This window comes from Chiloscyllium plagiosum, unplaced genomic scaffold (genome assembly GCF_037043375.1).
Source record: "Chiloscyllium plagiosum isolate Xiang-an unplaced genomic scaffold, Cpla_swu_hap1 HiC_scaffold_51, whole genome shotgun sequence".
Taxonomy (NCBI): Eukaryota; Metazoa; Chordata; class Chondrichthyes; order Orectolobiformes; family Hemiscylliidae; genus Chiloscyllium; species Chiloscyllium plagiosum.
In genome coordinates this window covers 13,137,468-13,157,770 of record NW_028270189.1, presented here as the reverse complement: position 1 = coordinate 13,157,770, position 20,303 = coordinate 13,137,468, and the positions used below count along the sequence as shown (strand labels likewise).

Here is a 20,303-nt window from a genome sequence, read left to right as displayed (position 1 = left end):
ACGATAGCTTGGAAAATGTTGGTCTATCTGCAGAAGATATAGTGGCGGTTGGGGGAGGATAAGGAGTAAACGAGAATTAGGGATAGAGTTCAAATAGTGAGAAAAACAGATGGACAAAGGAGTGTATGGTGATCTGGCTAGCAGGATGAATAGTTGTTAATGGAGACTGCTAGTAGCGAACCATATGTGGTGTGTTATGGAAGGTTATGTGGCAACAAGGTCTGGCGTGTGGGATAGGGGAATAGGACATGGGAGAGTTCAGGCCCTAAAAAAATTGAAATTGATACGTGGTCTGGAGGGCTGCAGACTCCCCAAATAGAAACTGAGGTGATGTTCTTCCAGCATGCCTTGAGATTCGCTGGAACTCTTCTTGAAGACAGAACTTGGATGTTCTGCAGTGTGTTCACCCAGTTCAAACTTCGTTTCCCAAGATAGTGGCAGCCACATTGTGAGCAATGATTGTAGTAGAGTGGATTGCATGAAGTGCAGTTCATGTGTTGATTCACCTGGAAGGTGTGTTTGGGCCATTGGAATCAAAGCAGGGAAGACGTCAATGGATAGTTGAGGAGAGAAAAGAAGCAAAAAGTGATATTATTAGAGAAATCATGAGGACAAGAAAGCTAACAAAAAAAGCACTTCACCGGAATGCTCGTCGCATTTGTAACATGGTTGAAGAGTTAATGGCACAAATAAACATAAATGAAAATGATTTAATAGCGATTAGAGAGACACGATTACAGGAAGGTCATGACTGTGAGTTAAATATCCAGGAGTACGAGGCTATTTGCAAGGTCAGACAGCAGTGTAAAGAAGGTGGTGTCTCTTTGTTATTCATGGCCGACATCAGGGCAGTGTGGAGAGATAATGTATGTTCTATGTAAAATGAGTTTGAATTAATTTGCGTGGAAAGTAGAAATTCTAAGAAGAACAAGTCACTGATAGGTGCAGTCTATAGGCCAGCAAATAATAACATCACACTGGTAAATGCAATAAACAAACAAATAAGCAATGCCTGTAAAAGTGGGTCAGCTTTTATCATTAGGGATTTTAATCTATATGTAGCTTGGTCAAACCAGCTCAGTCACAGGACCTTTGAGGAGGAGTTCGTTGAGAGTACCCGTGATAGTCCTCTTGAACAATATGCAATGGAACCGACGAGGGAGTAAGCAATCCTCGATCTGGTACTGTGTAAAGGAACAGGAATAATTAATGATCTCATAGTTAGGGATCCGCTTGGAACGAGTGATCACAGTATGGCAGAACTTAGAATTCAGATGGGGATTGTGAAGAGAAGATCCAATACCAGGATCCTGTGCATGTATAGGGGACACAACAGTAGAACGAGAGTGCACCTGGCTAAAGTAGACTGGAAGCAAAGGTTCTATGGTGGGACAGATAACGAACAGTGTAGGACTTCCAAAGAATGATGTTTTTGTAGAAGTGCTCATCAAAAGTATATTCAAGTGAAAAGGAAGGACTGTAAGAAAAGGGGTAATCTGCCCTGCGTGTCTTAGGAAATAAGGGAGGCTATCAAAGTGAAAGAGAAGGCATACCAAACGGCCAAGAACAACATGAAACTGGAAGATTGGGAAAACTTTAAAGATAAATATGAGGGGAAAAACAAACTAGTACAGAATACAAAAACGGATAGCAAAAGTTTCTATAAAAATATAAAACGAGAAAACAGTGGCTAAAGTAAAGATTAGTCCTTTCGAGGATGAGAATGGACATTTAGTTATGCGATGTGATGAAATGGTCGAGGCATTGAACAGGTATTTTGTGTCAGTCATCACAGTGGAGGATGCTAATACCATGCCAGTAAGTGGCAAAGAGAGAAATGCAGATGAGGACCTGGAAACAAACATTATTACGGAAGAGGCAATGTTAGGTAAGCTAATGGAGCTGAGGATGGACAAGTCTCCTGGCAGTGAGGGAATGCATCTCAGGGTATGAAAGGAGATGGCGGGAGAAACAGCAAGTGCTCGAGTGGCAATTTTCAAATTCACTAGACTGCGTGGCAGTCCCAGCAGACTGGAAAACAGCTGGTGTGACACCACTGTTTAAAAAGGGCGGTGGATAAAAGATTGGGAATAATTGATTAGTTAGCTTAAGTTCTGCAGTTGGGAAGATGTTTGAGTCTATTATCAAGGAAGAAGTAGCGGGGCTTCTCGATAGAACTTGAACAGACGCAACTTAGGTTCATGAAGGTTCAAGCAGAGATGTTATGTTGCAGCTGTAAAAGGTGCTGGTGTGGCTATCCTTGGTGCATTGCGTGCACTTTTGGTCCCCTTACTTGAGAACGGATATACTGACAGTGGGTGGAGTGGGGAGCGGGGTGGCGGTGGAGAGGAGATTCACTATGTTGATTCCGGAGGTGAAGGGGTTGGTCTATAAAGAGAGACTGCGTAGATTAGGATTATTTTCTTTGGAATTTAGAAGAATGAGTGGGGAATCTTACATTGAACGGAACAGATTCGGTAGAATTGAAAAAGGATGCTTCCACTTGCGAGTGAAATTCGGAGAGGAGGGCAAAGCCTCAGAATTAGAGGGAGCAGATTTAGGACTGAGTTCAGAAGGAGCTTCTTCACCCAGACGGATATTACTATTTGGAAAACCTTGCCCAGTGAAGAACTTGATGCTGGTATAACAAAGGTTTTTTTTTATAGCTAAGAGCGATACTTCTTTTGAACAATAAATGAAATAAGGGATACAGTGAGAGGGCGAGTAAGCGGATTTGAGTCTTTAGAAGATCAGCAATGATGTCATTGAACGGCATAGCAGGCTTGACGGGCCGGACAGCAAACTCCTGTTCGTGTTTTTAGGTTCTATGCATTTATGTGGAAGCCACATTGCATTTATGTGTCACAAAAGCAGCGATGCAGTGGGAAGATTCCATGGGGCGAGTTGCGGGAGGTGTTGGGAGTGAAGGCAAAATACAACAAGGTTTCCGCTCGGGAATGGTCCCTGTGGATGGTGGACAAGGACGGGAGAGGGATATATGTGTGATGATGACATCTCACGAGAGGTAGTGGAAAAGCTTTCTTTTAATTGATGATCACTTGAAGCACCACTGCGAATACATTTGCCAAAGTTTATTGGTGCGCCATTGAGAGCATTCTGTCTGGATGTATCACTACCTGGTATGGTATCTGCACCATTCAAGATAGGAGACTCAGCGAGTGGTGAACTCGGCCCGGACAATCACAAAGGCCAACCTATTATATGTTTCCATTTTCTTTATAAATCTATGCTACTTAACACTGTGATATGCTTGTATTGATTGCAAGACAAAGTTTTTCACTGTGCCTCAGTGCACGTGACAATGAATTCAATTCAATTCAATTATGAAATGTCGACGAGATGGATTTTTGGAGCAGCTTGTGGTGGAGCCAAGTCGGGAACAGGCAATACTCGATTTAGAGTTGTTCAATGAGGCAGACGTGAAAAGGGAGCTGAAGATGAAGGAACCCTTAGGAGGCGGTGATGATAATGATTAAATTTACCCTGCAATTTAGAGGGAGAAATACAATCAGAGGTAACAGGATTAAAGTTGAATAAAGACAATTACAGAGCCATGAGGGAGGAGCTGTGTGAAATTGGTGAGGAGAGGAGCCTAGCAAGAAAGCAGGAAAGTGGAAATGCAATAGTAGGGGTGTCTCAGCGTAATTCAGCAGACACATCAGAGACGCATCGTGTGGAAAATGAAGCATGGTGTAGGGAGGATGAGGCAACCATGGCTGACTGAGGAAGTCATCAATATAAAAGCAAAACAGAAAATATATAATGTGGAAAAGGGCAGTGAGCAATCAGAGGATTGGAAAGCTCACAAAGACCTACAAAGGGCAACAACAAAACAAATGAGGAGGGAGAAGATTAAATATCAGATAGCTAAGAATATAAAGGAAGATCGCAGTTGTTTCTTTATTCATAAAAACGCAAAAGAGAGGAAGAAGTCGACAATGGGTTGAGGAACTAAAAAAAGTATTTTGTGCCTGTCTTCGCAGTGGAAGGCATGAGTTATACACAAACATACAAGAGAATGGGGGAATAGAGGTGAGTCTCGTGCCATCACTGGGAAGGTGCAAGAAACACTGAATGGCATGAAGGTGGATAAATCATCTGGATCAGGTGGAGTACCTGCCAGATAGACAACTGAAGAAATAGTAGATACGTTAGTGGAGAGCTTTCAGGAATCGCTAGAATCAGGAAGGGTGCTACAGGACTGACAAATCACAAACGTGACACCCCATTTTAAAAAGAAACAACACAAAAGCTGCAAATTACAGACCAATCAGCTGAAACTTGGCTGTGGATAAGGTCCTGGAATCCATTGCGTTGGAAGAAATTTCTGAATATTTCGAAGTGTATGTAAAAATAAGGCAAAGTCAGCATGGTTTCATCAAGAGGAGGCCATGCTTGACAAATCTGTAAGAATTCCGCTTTGAGGAAGTAACGAGGAAGGTAGACCAAGGAGAGCCATTGGATGTTATGTGTCTGGACATCATGAAGGCCTTTGATATTTTCTGCACAGGAGGCTACAGAATAAGATAAGAGCCCATGGTGTCAGAGGCAAGGTGCGCTCGCAGGACAGAAAGCAGAGCAGACTCACTGCGTTGAATGGTTTAATACCTGCTCTATTGTCTTATGGACTTATGCATCGAATGACCTCCATCTGCAAGTTCCCCTCCAAGGAACAAGCCAGCCTGACTTAGAGAATTGTCAGCGAAGATCTGATTGAGTGCTGATCCAGACTTGATGGGCCAAATGGTCTATTTCTGCCCTCCATCTTCTATTTTATCATTCTTCCAAAAAAAAATGATTCCTGCAATGACCAGACTTGTGGCCGGTCCTCTGACTCTTCTCTGAACAGGCAGTTGCTAAAGTTCCAGCATCATTTCCCTGCTGTTATATTCCCACCTACGGTCAAGAACAGAATGTATCTCGTACACCGCGAGACCACTTGATCCCTCGCCCAATCACCTTCAAACATTCGTGATTGCCTACTCCAATTTCTCTTTTATTACTGTTAACAGTCACACTTTTATCATTGTTCCTCCGCAAATTTACTATCACCCACTTCACTGGACTGAATTCCTTTCAGCACATTTTCTTGCCAATTGTTTCCAATCTCCCTGCAGTCTATGGCTTTCTTTCTTATGGTTAACTACATGACTAATTGTTACATGATTTGCAAACTGCTAAATGATGGCCACGATAAATAATTAAAAATACGACAAATAATTAAAAATCGTTGATCTATATGACAAAACAATAGAACTCGTAGAAGCCATGGTTCATAAGCTTGCAGAGGACAGCAGAATTGGAGACTGTAAAGAAGGTGATCTAAGATTCCAGAAGGCTCTAAATCCAATGCGTCTTTGGGCAGAAAAATGTCACATGTCAATGTTCAATCTGGATAAATGGAAGGTATTGCATTTTGCTGCATCAAGTAAGAGTAGGACTTATACAATTAATGATCGGGCGTTGCATCGTTGTTGTGGAACACGAAGGCCAGGAATGCAAGTACATAATTCTTTTTAGTTTGCTTCATATATAGACAGAATGGTTAAAAAAAATCATCTTGCCTTCGTTGCTCAGTCCTTTGAGCGTAGGGGTTGGTACGTTATGTTGAAGTTGAATAGGACATTGGGTGATGCGTCTTCTGGAATACTGTGTCCAGTTCTTGTCGCCCAGTAATAGCAAGGAAATTATTCAGCTGGAGTTGGTTTGGAACAGGTATACCAGCGTATGGTTAGTGGGGAAGGTTTGTGTTATAACGAAAGGTTGGATAGGCTGAGAATATTTTCACTCGAACACTGGAGTTTGAAAGGCGACCTGATAGAAATTTATAAATTATTGAAAGTTCGGCGAGAGTTAACTGTAACTGTCTTTTCTCCAAGGAGGGGCACTTCAAGACGAGAGGGAAAATGTTTAAAAAGAAAAGAGGGATTAAAAATAAGACATGAGAGGCTTTTTAACAGAGGATGGTTTATGTGTGCAATTCACTTCCTGAGGCAGTGAGGAATGAAAGTAAATTTACAATATTTACAGAATATTTGGATCGATAAATGAATTGGAAAGTTTCAGTGGGATTAACAAAAGCTATTCATTCATGCCTAGTACATAATTTATTGCCCAGAGGGAAGTTCAGAAGCTACCACGATATTATGGATCTGGAGTCACAAACCAGCCAGACCAGATGTGTATGGCAGTTTCCTTCCCTATCAGGCATTAGTGAATCAGACCTACAACAACTGATTAAACATCATCATTCGACTCTGGGTATTTATTTAAATAAAATTCCAGCATCTGCCATGCCAGGGTTTGAACCCGTGTCCAAAGAATTATATCTGGACATTCATATTAACAATGCAGTAATAATATCACAAGGACATTATTAACCCTCAGCAGTTACAGGAGCCGTCAGATGCGACTTGTTTAGTTTGGCATTATTGTCAGTATGAGCTTGAAGGAGTGAAAGGCCTGTTTTCATGCTGTGTGAGTCTGTGACTTTGACGCTATGAAACTTGCAGCTGGTTTGGATTAACAGCAGCGTTGACAGTTTAATTGATCTCCTTCTGGGATATGTAATCTTGCTGGTAAATCGAGAGGTTCTTCTGCTCATTGAGCCCTCCCCACACACGGGATTGTTGAACAGTCTGTCCCCAGTATGACTGAGTAGATGAGTTTCCGCTTCAGAAGGTAATTGAATCCCCCATTGCGCTGGTTTCTCTGTGATATCGGTTTCTTTGTATCTACCCAGGGTGAACGATTGGTTCAAATCATGTCCATGCAGACGTAAGTCCCGTTGTTCATGTTGTGAATGTCTTTTTATTCTTCCTCATATACCCACAGGGTGTGGATGTCGCTGGTCAGGACAGCATTTGTTGTTCTTTCTGATTCGCTGCTGTCTCGCTGCACGAGAGACATGGATTCGTCCCAGTCTTGTGTGACTGTGTGCAGTTTGCACATTCTCCCTTTGCTTGTGTGAGTTTCCTCCCACAGTCTGAAGATGCGCAGGTTACTGGGATCAGCCATGGGAAATGAAGGGGAATGGAATAGGTGTGGAGTGTGGGTCTGATAGGATGTGCTTCAGAGGGATGGTGTCGACTGGAACGGCCGAATGGCCTGCTTTCCCACACGGTCGTCATTCTCGGATTAAGGGTCAGCTATGTTGTTCAGGTCTTGGAGTCACAAGTAGGTAGGATTGGATAAAGGTGGTAGCATCCCCTGCATAAGCGACATGTATGAATGAGATTGCAGGAAATTAAAGGCATGTTCTCTGTTCCTGAGGTCAAGCTTCCATTCCAGGTTTTATTCGTCGAACTTTAACATTACCAGTTCTGTGTGTGAGTCCCCAAGGAAGACTAGTTTATTATATAACCACAACACCACCTTCTCCAGGTTGCAGTATTTATTGGGAACAAGAAGCTGATCCTGAGCTGATGCGATCAAAAGCTGATGCCAATGTCAAAACCACTGATCCAAACAGGAAAATGAAATTTCGAACCTTGCCACCCCAAAGTTAAAGTCTCCACACGCTTTAGATGCGCCAATCGGCTGTCTCAGCAACATGTACAGTTTATGGTCATAATATTATAAATGGGGGCAAGTATTCCATTCCGCCTCGCTTGTGACCAGTAGCTGTGCCAACCTCGGAAATACATGCGCCTCTCTCCCGTCATTCCATCCTAATTTCCAATTGGACATTCGTGCATGCTTCACACAGTTTCTCTGATTCCGGGTCTGGAACTGGGTTTATGTATGATTACATGCAACAGTTGGTACTGCCTTGTGTGGGCAAAGCGATGAAGTAGCCGATGTTCAACTATAATGCTATTGAAGCATACGTTTCAACAATATTCTGCCCTCTCTCAAGAATTTGGAGAGTTTCATTAATCAATTTCTCCAGTATTCTCATTCATGGAATCTCCACAGTCTCTGGGGACGCTGAAGTTAAAGATTCGGTTCATTCTGCGTTCCCCCATGCCTGTCGCTAAGTCCTGATATTGTACATTCTTCCTGACATTTCCTCTGCTACCATACTGGTTGCAGTTTGCAGGCGTGCTCTCTGGAATGCTGTAACCGTTTAGTAGTTCGTATTCTGCGTTGGGATTGCAGCGACCTCGGCTCGAATCCACATCCTGGCGGTCAGTTCTCTCAAAGTTTTACTTTTGGTGAAACACCATAAGAAATTAATCGTTTTTACAAGATAATATTCTCCGAGGTGATGATTTGTTTTCCATCGAATTTTGTTCTCTGATATTTCTGCTTTTCATGTATCAGGATTTAAACCCAAAAGTTCTCGAAGATGTCTCTCACTCGCACTCTCCCTAACTCTCTTTTCCGTCACTAGTCCCATTTGACTGAGGCATTGCACAATCTAACATACACTTTCACGTTGATACCATCCAGTCCGTACCGTTGCACTCACTGTTGCTGGGTGACCGTGCCCCACTCTCTTCATTGGCACCTTCAAATCATTCGATCCGTTTGGATATCATGGCTGTGAGATCAATTCTCTTTCGCAGCTTTCACTGACGTGGCCCAGTGATTATTGGAGCGTGAGGCTCAATAAAATGGCATAGGGAATAATTGGGGAAAAGAGATTCTATTGGAAAAGATCCCCCATGAGGGGTTTCTGCGCTAGCCTAGTGGTATTATCGCTGGATTGTTAACACAGCAAAGCCAGGTAATATTCTGGGGAGACGGGTTCGATTCCCACCACACCATGACGATGGTAGTATGTGAATGCAATAAATGCCTAGAAGTAAAAAGACGTTATCTGAAAAACCCATCTGTTGCACTGACGTCCTTGAGGAAATGAAGCTGGCGTCCACGTGACTCCAGACTGGAGGGCAATGAATGCTGTAGAGCCATCCCCGATGCTGTTACAGAATGAAAAAATGTTCATTCAGCTCATTGCTAGAATTGTCCAGGGATGTGATCGCATGGGAAAGTTGCAGGAGAGATTCACTTGGATAGTGTCTAGGGAAAAGAGTTTCAGTCATGAAGGGAGACAGGACAAACTGGGTTCGTTTGTCAACGTGCAGAGGAGTTTGTGAGGGGTATCGAATAGGTAGACTGAAAGAAGCGTTTCCCATCGATGGAAAGAACGATCACAGGGGGACAGAAATTTAATGAGAGAGACAAAAATGTTTAAGTAGATGTGTAGAAAAGCGGTATAGGCCGGCAGGTGTTCGAATTTGGAACACACTGTCTGTAAGTGTCAGAGAGGCAGCAACTCTTATAACCTGAAGGAATATTCAGATATGAATATGTTCTGCCAATACCTGCAAGGCTATGGGCTAAACGATTCGGGCCGTTAAGCAGTTGTTTTTGACAAATGCAACCACAACGGGCTGAAGTGTCTTCTTTGAAACTGTTGTCCTCGGTAGTATAGTGGTTAGTGTCCCCGTATGTTATGCGGGAGTTAGGAGCTCAATTCCTTGCTGGGGCACTGTAAATGTTTTAAAACAGTCACTCCGTTTCCAAATGCGGGTTATTAATGCCTGTCCTTCCATTCTCCATGAGGCATGTCACAGGAAGGACAGTGCTGTCTGAATTAGCGTGGGGAAGGACTGCAGCTCCCGGCGAGACAGAGTGTCAGTGGAAGTACAATCACGTGACTTCCGCAACCTGCACCTTGTGTCTGTATTGGAATCTAAACCATTTAATAAAAAGAAGAAGGAAGCTGAGGAAGAAACAGGGTAAACCAATTCAGATGGGAGCGCAGAAACATTTTCGGTAGCATCATGAGGAAAACTGACAAACGGCTCTGAGAAAGAGTTTGTCTTTCAGAACTGTTAGTTCACAGAGATGTTTTTTGTTCCACTCAAGCCCTTAAGAAATTGAATAACAATTTAACTAAGACTTGAAATGTTAGAACACACCAGGCGATGAGTCACGTCTGGAAACTGTGTTTACAAGCCAGACGTTTGATAACTGATAATGATGCAATAGGGTGAAGGGCCATTCGCCATGCTTTTAAAACTCACTAACTGCCATTTTTCAACTGAAACAAAATTGGCAAAAGCAAAGTCATCAAGAAAAGTTCCAAGCATTGCATATATCGTCCTTGGTGCGAAAGTGCTGAAATTTAGCTGTCTCAGTGCTATTTCCCAATGTTGATTTCCAGTCAGGGAAAAATATTTCTTGTTCCTTATGAAAATCTTAAATTGAACATGAGTTCCTGACATTACAAAACAGCGAAGGTAGCTGTTCTGTCAGAGTCAGTGAGAATTTCATATCGTAGATGAAATCAAATGGGAAGGAACGCTGAAATCAGTTGCCTTTGCCTGCTCAGACTCAGTACTACAAAATGATCCTTCTTGAAACATATTGGTATTTTCAAGGATTTAATAAGTTGGATGTAGAAAGTTTGGTTCTGTGACCAGAGCGCCTCGTATCGAATGACTTGGAGATGCCGGTTTTGGACTGGGGTGAGCAAATTTGAAAATCACACAACACCAGGTTATAGTCCAACAGGCTTAATTTGAAGTACTAGCTTTTGGACTGCTGCTCATTCATCGAATGATTGTGGAGTACACAGTTGTAAGACATAGAATTTATAGCCCAAGTTTGCAGTGTAATGTAACTGAAATTATACATTGAAAAGAAACCTTGATTGTGTGCTAAGTCTCCGATCTGTTAGAATGACCATGTTAGCTTCACTTCTTTCACGTGTAAAGTGCAAAACTTTTTTATTTTAAAGTTTTATTCTCAGGTGAAATTTAACAACTTGTGTCTGCCCCCCCCCCCCCCCACTCCCCCCGCCCGTGCTGCTGTCTGTTCCATAATGTTTAGACTGATTCTAATTTATAAAAATGAGATACCAGAGACTTACATGGATTTATGCAGTTTTTGAGCAAAGTACAATGTTACTCTGCAAGTACAAATTCACCCCACAAAAGTATATGTGTGTGTGTGTGTGTGCGCACACGCGCGCGCGCGTGTGTGTGTGTGTGTGTGGGAGTGACTCTGTTTGTAGATAGGGCAATGGGATCACCTGTACTGTGACATGAACCCAATGACCATGGGTACCGAATTTAGCTATCAGCCTCTTCGGGGGCACTTTTAGCTGCTGCCTGTTCCGAAGACCGCCTTGGAGGATTGTCAACCGAAGATCCGAGGTCGAATGTCCTGAATCACGGAAGTGCTCTCCAACTGGGAAAGGGCATACCTGTCTGTCGATTGATGTACAGCGCCCATTCCGTTGTTGTAGCCTCTGCTCGGCTTCACCAATGCACCATGCCTTAAAGCATCCTTGCCTGCAGCGTTTTTTTTCTTAGATTAGCGTCAGTCTAAACATTTTGGCATGGACGCAGCACAACAGGGACTAACAACTTCAACATATTATCTGTGCTGACACCAATTGGTAAAGTCCACCTGAGAATGTAACTGTTAAAAGAAGGTTTTTCTATTTACATAAGAAAGAAGTGAACCTAACATAGTCGTTCCATAAGATGGAAGATTTAACAAGCAATCAAGGTATTTTTCCAATGTATAATTTCAGTGACATTACACTGTAACCTTTCACTATAAATTCTGTATCTTACCACTGTGTACTCCACAAACACCTGATGAAGGAGCAGCTCTCCAAACGCTATTGCTTCCATTAAACCTGTTGGACTATGACCTGGTGTTATGTGATTTTTAACTTCGTATTGGAATGCGGATCTCACAATTAAAATAGAGACGAAGAAGCATTTATTCTCTCAGACAGTTCTGTATCAGTGGAATTTCTTGTAGCAGAAGACTGTTGAGGAAGTGTCATTAGGTGTAATAAGGCTGAGATCGGCAGTTCTTCAAGCAGCAAAGACATCAAGCGTTATGGGGAAATGCAAGAAAGTGCAGTTCAAGGTTATCAGATCAGATATGAAACCATTCAATAGCGGAGTGGACTTGATAGTCTGAATGGTGTCTATCTGTTCCTAAAATCTATGGCCTTAATATGAAGCTGCAAAACGGACCTGAGTAAAATGTGCCAAATTTTAAAAAGCGTGGTGAACACTGAACCGAGGTGAAAAGTACAAAGAACAACACACAAAGGGCTGAGAATATTGTGTAACTGATCCGGAGTGATCAGTATACCAAGGTAAACAGGAAAACCGATATTCAGTATCTACATTGAAGCTGGCTCCACGAGACATGTAGTTAACTCTCACAAACCACTATTCCCATTCCGTTTTCCTGACGCCCCCTCCGTTCTTGTTTTAAACTGATTGAACTTCAGTCAATTGCAGGTGACATTGCTGATGTGGAACTGTAGTAGATAGAACATAGAACATTACAGCGCAGTACAGGCCCTTCGGACCTCGATGTTGTACCGCTTCAGATACTAGTCTGAAGCCCATCCCACCTACGGCACGGTGGCACAGTGGTTAGCACTGCTGCCTCACAGCGCCTGAGACCCGGGTTCAGTTCCCGCCTCAGGCGACTGACTGTGTGGAGTTTGCACGTTCTCCCCGTGTCTGCGTGGGTTTCCTCCGGGTGCTCCAGTTTCCTCCCACAGTCCAAAAGATGTGCAGGGTCAGGTGAATTGGCCATGCTAAATTGCCCGTAGTGTTAGGTAAGGGGTAAATGTAGGGGTATGGGTGGGTTTCGCTTCGGCGGGTCGGTGTGGACTTGTTGGGCCGAAGGGCCTGTTTCCACACTGTAATGTAATGTAATGTAATGTACACTATTCCATGTACGTTCATATGCCACTCCAATGACGACTTAAATGCACTTAATCTTGGCGAATCTACTACCATTACAGGCAAAACATTCCATGCCCTAACTACTCTCTGAGTAAAGAAACTACCTCTGACATCTGTCTTATACCTATCTCCCCTCACTTTAAAGTTGTAACCCCTCGTGTTTGCCGTCCCCACACTTGGAAAAAGACTCTCCATGTCCACCCTATCTAAACCTCTGATTATCTTGTATGACTCTATTAAGTGACCTCTCAGTCTTCTCTCCAACGAGAACAGCCTCAAGGCCCTCAGCCTTTCCTCGTAATACATTCCTTACATACCAGGCAACATGCTAGAAAATCTCCTCTGCACCCTTTCCAAAGCTTCAACATCCTTCTTACAATGCGATGACCAGAAATGCTCACAATACCTCAAATGTGGCCGTAACAGATCTTTGTACAGCTGCAGCATAACCTTCTGATTCCAGAATTCAATCCCTCTATCAATAAAGGCCAAAACACTGTTTTCCTTCTTAACAACCCTGTCAATCTGGGTGGCAACTTTCAGGGAACTGTATACATGGACACCGAGATCTCTCTGTTCATCTGCACTCCCAAGAATCTTACTATTAGCCCAGTACTTTGCATTCCCATTACTACGTCCAAAGTGTATCGCCTCACACTTGTCCACATTAAACTCCATTTTCCACCTCTCAGCCCAGCTCTGCATCCTATCCATGTCTCTCTGAAATCTTCTGCATCCTTCGTCACTATCCATAACTCCACCGACCGTAGTGTTGTCCGCAAATTTACTAACCCACCCTTCTAAGCCCTCATCAAGGTTATTTATAAAAATGACGAATAGCAGTGGACCCAACATCGACCCTTGTGGAATGCCGCTAGTAACTGGACACCAAGATGAACATGTTAATCAACTACAACCCCCTGTTTTCTTTCAGCGAGCCAATTACTGATCCAAACTGCTATGTCTCCCACAATCCCATTCCTCCGCATTTTGTATAATAGCCAACTGTGGGGAACCTTATCGAACGCCTTGCTGAAATCCATATACAGCACATCAACCTGCTTAATCTCATCTACCTGTTTGGTCACTTTGTCAAAAAACTCAATAAGATTCGTAGGCACGACCTACCCTTCACAAAACCGTGCTGACTGTCCCTGATCAGATTATTATTTTCTCGATGATTATAAATCCTATCTCTTATAACCTTTTCCAACGCTTTACCAACAACTGAAGTGAGACTCAATGGTCTGTAATTACCAGGGTTGTCTCTCCTACCCTTCTTGAGCAAGGGAACCACATTTGCTATCCTCCAGTCCTCAGGCACTATTCCTGTAGACAATGATGATTTCTTCCTTTGCTTCCCAGAGGATCCTCGGATAGATCCCATCCGGCCCAGAGGACTTGTCTATTTTCACACTCTGCAATATTTCTAATACTTCTTCCTTGTGAACCTCAATCTCTTCGAGTCTCGATGCAAGTATCTCTGTATCTTCCTCGCCAACATTTTCATTTTCTATAGTGAACACTGTCAAAAATATTTATTTAGTGTTTCCCCATGTCTCCTCTAACTCCACACACAACTTCCCACTGATTGATTGGCCCTAATTTAACTCTCGTCATTCTTTTATTCCTGACATACCTATGGAAAGCCTTAGGCTTAACCCTGATCTTATCCGCCAACAACTTCTCATGTTCCTCCTGGCTCTCATGTCTCCCCCTGGCTCTTCTGAGCTCTCTTATTAGTTCATGCAGGGAAACGATTCTGTCTGCTGCACAACATCATTCTGCTTCGAAATGTCAGGCAGTATTTCATATTGATTACAGTAAACGTTAACCTTTAACAAGTCATGACAGTGAAATCACTGAATCCTCATCACTATACTACCAGGAATGATTTCTGTCAACACCACCCTGGACACCATGAGATTCGCCATTCTATTCTCCCATCCTTCTGTGCGTGATCCCCTCGCCCTATTCCGGTCTTATTGGTTGGTTTGCAATACTGAGGCTATCCAATCATCTTTGCATTTCAGTTTCTAAAGGATGAGACCTTCTCTCTAAGCTGGCAATGTGCTTGGTCAGTGGTGATAACACTGTCCTTGTAAACTAGAGAAGTGCTTGAAATAGGCCATTCCTGTTTTTCATTCCAAGAACTTGAAGCAAACCGTTCGGCAGGACAGGAAATAGCGGGCGTGAGCAGTGATCAAGTTTGGCAGCAAGAACGAGGTGAGGCAGTATAAACTACAGAGTAATGGGGAAACAATGGGCAAGGAACACTGGGCCGGGAGGGGCTGAATGCTTCCTTTCTTTGCTGTAACCAGACACTGGTGTTGAACTCTGAAATGGGACAACATCGGACAAGTCTGAAATCTTACTTTCTGCTTGTTTTCTCCCGAGGACTGTGTCACACTTGGGGAAATGTGTCTGCGTGCTTCAGTCTATGGGTAAAAATGGGGTTCAGTTCCCATCTCAAACTTTAATCCCATTTATTGTGTTTTACAAGATTAAAACGTTCCAGAGAAATTAGCATTCAGGTGAAACGTCAGAGCTTACAAGGTTACAGACCAAGTGCTGGGAAATGAGATGAAGGGACCCATTTCTGTGCTGTAAACACTCAATAATTCAATAATTTTTGAGGGGAAACATATCTGCAGTGACATAATTCCAAAAACTGTGTTTTGAAAAAACGGTGCAACTTCTTCTGCCCTCATCCCTGGTGGTCTAGTGGTTGGTATTCAGCGCTTTAACTGAGTGGCCTGGGTTTCATTACCGTTCAGGAAATCAGGACTTCTTGTTCCTGATGCAGAGAGCGCAGCTCTACCAGGAATCTGTTTCATCCCTTCGATCAGTCAATACCGCAGCTCTTCAAAGAAGGGAAAATGTCTTCCCTCTCTCTGCACAGTCGGACAGTTAATCCTTCATTCTCCTCTGATTCCACTTCCCAAAGAGTTTCAAAATACCGTAAAAACGGAGTCTCAGCTATTTCTTTTCTGTGCTTTTCATACATAGGAGCTGCAGCGATTGAGTGCATTGGTTTCTGAAAACGAAACGTACCTATGAGCAATGTATTGGGCTATTCCAGGTTTGCCTTCTCTGACAACGGTGGGACATGACTGATGTTGTCTATGATATGGAAGTGCCAGTGTTTGAGTTGAGTAGACAAAGTTAAAAATTACACAATATCAGGGCATAGTCCACCAGGTTTATTTGGAAGCACTAGCTTCCAGAGAGCCGCTCCTTCACCAGGTGGGTGTTTTTCTGCAGAAACTTGGTGTGTGTGTCAATATGCGCGATCTTTTGGAAGATCATCTGGACTTTAACAGACCGTTCGTGGTGTCGATGGTACCCATGACTTGGAGATATTGATGTTGGACTGGGGTGGCCAAATTTTAAAATCACACAAAGCCACTTTAGATTCCAACAGTTGACAAATACCTGATGAAGAAGCAGTGCATGGAACACTGGTGCTTCCAAATCCGCCTGTTCGATACAATCTGGTGCTGTGTGATTTTTACTCTGATTGTTCTTGGTAATGTTTAACTCATCGAAGACAGTGAAAGAATTTTCGTTCGTGGAGATGAAAATTTCACATATTATCCACCTCAGCGGAACAAAAATGATTAGTTTGTATGTGTGATGAATCTCCACAATGTGCTTGCGCCAAGTAAAAATCGCACTTACAACCGCCTGATCGGTAGCCAGCTATATGAATGGTTATACCACTGGCCAGATGCACAGCTGAGATTTTACACGCTACAGAGCTGTGGTGGTAACAAGGACATGAGCAATAACAGTAACAGTCACAAGGTGAACAAAGAACAAAGATAATCACCATCATTGATTCACTTCAAATTGTCCTCAAAAAACGACCATTCACAATCTGATCAGCCAATCAATGAGGTCACTGCTGATCAAGGAAATTGCAACTTACTTTGCTGCGTTTTCAAAATAATTTGAGGTATACTCCAGCCTAATCATAACATCGCATATTCCTGTTAATTTTCAGTTTTAGATTACGTTAATGATCTGTCCGTATTTGCAGGAAACTGAACAACATGAAATGACTGAAAACGTCCTTCCGGTGATGTAAACCAGTGCAGAGTCGGCCAGGAAAGAAAAGACAAAGACATGAAACATCACTCCCATTTCTCTCTGTACCAATGCGTTTTCCTGAGTTGAATATTTGCAGGACTTGTCTTTAATATCTAATTATTTCCCCGGGAAAGATTCTTCATAAATTAATTATCAGAGTCGTTGAATCATATATTACTTCAGATTAAAATAGTTGATTATCCTTTCCCCCAGCCTAATGTCCCAATCCTCCCTCCTCTTCCATGTAAATACCAGCTGCTCCAAGTGCTCTCAGTGCTCTTTGCTGCTCCATTCAATAGAAGCTGCTCTACTTGAAGTTGGAGCTCACAGTTTGATGTCCCAATGTTCCCTGCTCCATGTCAATAGAAGCGGTCCAGTTGAGGTTGGATCTATCACTCTGATGTCCCAATGCTTTCTGCTGCTACATGTCATTAAAAGCTGCTCCTGGTGAGAGTGGAGCTCCCAGACGGATCTTGCAAAGCTCCCTGCTCCATGTCAACTGAAGCTGCTCCAAATGAGGTTAGATCTCCCAGTCTGATGTTGCAATGCTCCTTGCTGCTTCATGTCAATACAGGCTGCTCCAGGTGAGGCTGGATCTCAGTCTAATGTTCCAATGCTCCCTGCTGCTCAATGTTAATAAAAACTGCTCCAAGTGTGGTTGGAACTCCCAGACTGATGTCACAATGCTCCCTGGTCCATGTCAACAGACGCTGCTCCAGATGAAGTGGGAGCTCCCATCCCTGGCAGATCACACACCTCTATACCATCATAGAAATATTACCCACTGAACATTTCTACCACTGCAGCCATTGGTGGGAAATCCACATCATGAGAACATAATATTAATTTTAGTCACCACAGAATCATTATTTCCAAATGTCATTCTTTCTTAAACCTTATTTAGCATGTGCATATTGCAGTCAATCCGAAGATAGATAATGGTGCTAATTGATGTATGCTCAATAAAAAAAATTACATCCTATTTTTCATGTTGAGTAATTGCGACTGAGCAAGGAAAATGTTTGTAATGTAATCACACTTTTATTCCAGGTAAGGGAATGTGGTTTGCATTATTTAAAATAAACTTGTTCACTGTGTAAAATGATCAAATTGGTCTCAGTTTCAAAACAAAATTGGTTACGTTGTCATCAATCTGAAATGTGGTGCCTTATTCTTTCAACCACACGGGTATTATAACGAAACGTCTGTTAATGACATGCGTATAAAGACACTTTAAATCATTTTTCATGTTTATGCTGCATGAATCTGCGGTTATTGATGCACAGTTTAGGTTCAGTCCCTAAAGTTAATATGCTGACTTCTCCAGTTTTTCATAGTTCAATGTGATGCATCCAGTGTGTGCATAACGAGAGCGAGCTCGCTTCCCACATCTTGTGTTTGGGCCTTATGTCCAGCACTCCTCAATGGCGAGAGCAAGGGGCGAGGGCGAGACCAATGTGTAAGTCTTTCCGTGCCCATGCACAGCACCCACATCGGCAATTCTCTACTGTGCATTTACAGCTAGTTCTCGGTGCCCCTACACCCACGCCCTGCTCCTTTTGAAATATCTCCATTATTTTGTGCTCTTCTCACCAAGATGAATCACTTATACTCAACCTGCTCCAGATTTCATTTGACAAAACACTCATTAAGAATCCCACTGCATAAACATGCCCCTCACATCTCTTGTTATTTGGTTTTCCTGGATCTCTTTCATATGATAAAAGGTCACAGCAGCTTGACTTGAAAAAGAAAGTCGCGCTCCTTTTCAATATCCCAATGCAATCTACATTTCAATGCAGTTTAGGCAACAGAACCAAATTATTCTTTGAGATTTTATGATAGCGTCGATGCATACAAACTGACATGGCAGTTTCAATTTCCGTAAGACAGCTGTGATCATCCAAAAATAGCAACATTGAAAACCACCGATAACACCGACGAGAGTGGGACTCGAACCCACGCGTGCAGAGCACAATAGATTAGCAATCCATCGCCTTAACCTCTCGGCCACCTCGTCATACAGACCTAAACTCCTATAATCTTATCAATAAGTGAATTGCATAAATTATGCAGAGCAGCAGATATTTCTCCCTTGTTTTGGTGAAATGATAAATAGCACAGTACTGTTCCAAGACTATGGTCTGACCTCTGGGTTCTGGGGCAAGCGCATTCCCACTGTGACACTCTGCTCACAGTGGTCTGAACAAAAATGAAGAAATGACTATGTAACAAGGTCTGTTGAATTCTGTGAAGATTTGAAGTCAATGGAATGAAGAATCCGAGACAGCAGGAGGTGTTCATTCAAGAAAGAGTTGGATAGAGCTCTTAAGGATAGTGGAATAAAGGGTTATGTGGATAAGGCAGGAACAGGATACTGATTGAGGATGATCAGCCATGATCATGATGAATGGTGGTGCTGGCTCGAAGGGCAGAATTGCCTACTCCTGCACCTATTGTCTATTGTCTATTAAATTGCCTGTGAGGAATTGTTTGCCAGATTGGAGGAGAGTGCATAGTGCTCAAAGTCATTATTCGGAACACCTTTCTTCCACACAGATATGTTTGACACGCACCTGTGTACAGGACAGACAATTTCAAAATCCTAAATAAGGCTAAACTGACAATTGAATTCAACAATGCAAAACCCTTGATCTGTATAATTTTCCTGGGCCGTGCGACACCAAGTCACTGTATGATCACAGCAACACAGTGAGCAAGTGTCAGAAGGAAAATGAGTGCAGTGCCAGAGCGAATGCTGGGAGCAGCAGTTGACACACGGGGAAGTGCATTTCCCACAACAGGAAGACTTCCCAAACAGCGGACTGCGGTGAAAGAATTCAGAGGGGATTTACACTTAGGAATTTGATGGCAAATGTCGAAATTGTATATTTCAACAATCTACCCATCTTTGCAATGGGTAGCTCACCACTTTACTCACTCGGGGTCAGAACCACTGGTGAAGATGATCCTATAATCCCAGTTACTATCCATGGAATCAGAGAAATTCGGTTTCCCAAACGTTAAGGTAAACCCAGGAACGTGGAGGTAAGCATTAATGTGTTGCTCTTGTGCTACAGGTGACCAGTGCACGGTACCTCTGTTCCAGTATAGTGGGCTGTGCTGTGCCGAAGTTTGACGTTTGAGCATCACATGGAGCAGCTTCAATTTGTCGTCGTGTTGAGGGGTACGGATAAAAGGTGATATTGTGCAAAGCCAAATTTATGGGAAGATACCCGTGTTTGTGGATTGAGAAACGACCTTTTCTGGATAATGACTCCTTGATCAACAAACATACTGCAAGTATGTAAAAAGTGAAAAGACATGTGTGGAGAAAGAGCCGAAGGTGATTTTTCAGCAGATGGATAGCGTTTCCCATGTGCACTGCTTTAAATTCCGGGAAAATAGATGTTGAACTGGTTTCATGTTACACAGTTTATTGCAAACCCACAAAGGTTGTTGCAATAATAACAAAAGAAATCACATAGGACCGTTTGAATATTGTATTGA

General features: G+C 42.8%; 1 non-coding gene across 1 annotated transcript; it reads right to left on the bottom strand.

Annotated features, from left to right (window-relative positions):
* Positions 1–18,731: 18,731 nt before the first annotated feature.
* Positions 18,732–18,813, bottom strand: trnas-gcu (transfer RNA serine (anticodon GCU)). Its single transcript has one exon. It is a non-coding gene; the product is annotated as a tRNA-Ser (tRNA).
* Positions 18,814–20,303: the final 1,490 nt, after the last annotated feature.